Source organism: Setaria italica, chromosome II (assembly GCF_000263155.2).
Source record: "Setaria italica strain Yugu1 chromosome II, Setaria_italica_v2.0, whole genome shotgun sequence".
Classification (NCBI taxonomy): domain Eukaryota; kingdom Viridiplantae; phylum Streptophyta; class Magnoliopsida; order Poales; family Poaceae; genus Setaria; species Setaria italica.
The window spans coordinates 37459288-37460772 of record NC_028451.1 but is presented as its reverse complement, the minus strand read 5'-3'; the positions used below and the strand labels follow the sequence as shown (position 1 = coordinate 37460772).

At 53.8% G+C, this 1485-nt stretch overlaps 1 long non-coding RNA gene across 1 annotated transcript; it reads right to left on the bottom strand.

The window, feature by feature from the left end:
• Window positions 1-94: 94 nt before the first annotated feature.
• On the bottom strand, window positions 95-1224 carry LOC111256299. The gene is made up of 2 exons (XR_002676337.1): window positions 701-1224; window positions 95-246 (listed from the first exon to the last, which is right to left on the bottom strand). It is a non-coding gene; the product is annotated as an uncharacterized LOC111256299 (long non-coding RNA).
• Between the last annotated feature and the right edge of the window lie 261 nt (window positions 1225-1485).

Here is a 1485-nt window from a genome sequence, read left to right as displayed (position 1 = left end):
TACACAGTTTTATAAACATGGTGCAGCGTTTAAGTTTCGCATTGTGTTAGGATCAATTGTACCATTGAAACTACGTAGCCTTTTACATAGTAAATCTCGTGTTAAAAGTTCATATAGGTAAATAAATATATGCATATGATATTAAATAGTCATATATGAAAATGATTACACATAGTATATCTCAATACTTAGATATATGCCTGTGCTTGTCCCAAATGTGCATATCCTTTCTCTTCCCTTCTTATCCTGTAAATATAACTTGTCATTGTCAGAGATAGGCATGGATATTGACTTCAGGAATACAGCCCGTTACGAGTGTATCCCTTTATTTTACAACTCAGCCCCTAGATCTTGCGCAAAACCCAACCCCCACCTTACTCTTAAACCCGAACATTCCTTGGTAACCCCTCGGACTTCTATTTTTTTACAACCCTACCCTTCGTCTACCTTAGCTACACACGCACGGCAAGCGGCGGCGGCGCACCGCTGGCGGCGTGGTGGCCTCGCCTCCCTCTCCAACGACAGCCCTAGCGCTTCCCTACATACACGTGAATCTTCTCCCCCTATTTTCTCCTCAAATCCCTAGCCCTAGCCTCGCACGCGACTAGCGCCGGCGCACCTATGGCGGCGAGCTCGGGAACGCCCATGGAAACACGATTAAGACGGCGAGATGGAGAGATTCTGAGGTCAAGCGGCTCACCTAGGTTCGGTTTTTGTGGTTGGTTGGAGAAGAGAGGGCCGGGAAGGTGGGGTTCGGCGGCGAGGTGGAGCTCGGCGGCTGGCCACAATGGCGGGTGCGGGAACTCAAACCTCCGGCGATTGGGGCCATGGCACGGGGCAAGAAGTGGTGGGGAATGGATCTGGGAATGCGTGCTAGCTGTGGGCGGCGGCGATTTGGGAATGGCGGGGTAGGGGCGGTGGATTTTCCCGGCGGGCGAGAGGCGCTCTGCTCGGTGCTCTCTGTTCTTGGTTTGACAGAGGAAGAAGAAAGACTGAGAGAGAGGGAGCAGCGCGAGAGGGAGGGCACCGCGCGGGAGAGCAGCGCAGGAGGGAGGGCACCGCGCGGGAGAGCAGCGCGGGGGGGAGGGCGCGGCGCGGGAGGGCGGCGACGCACGGGATCCGCCGCCGCCGCTGGATGAAACGATGACCCCTCAGTGGGGTGTTGTCCGTCTGGTTAACTGGAGCCGGATGAAAATAGTTTCCTCTCCCTTCGTTAATCTGGTGCCATGTTAGAAAAATGCGTACTTGGCACCTTATTAATTGCTGATGTTCAGTCAGTTTCGCCTAGAATGCAGCCCAATCCGAATGAATTGGAACGGTTTGGAACGGAGACAGGTCTCACTTGGATCCGCTATTCGGTTAGATGTAGCTCGGAATGGAAAAAGGCTCAGTTCGATTCCCCCACCACTCACCGCCCGGAATCATTCTCCACCTCCACCCCTCCGGAACGGAGCCACTCCCTCGACTCGACACTCACAGCTCCCC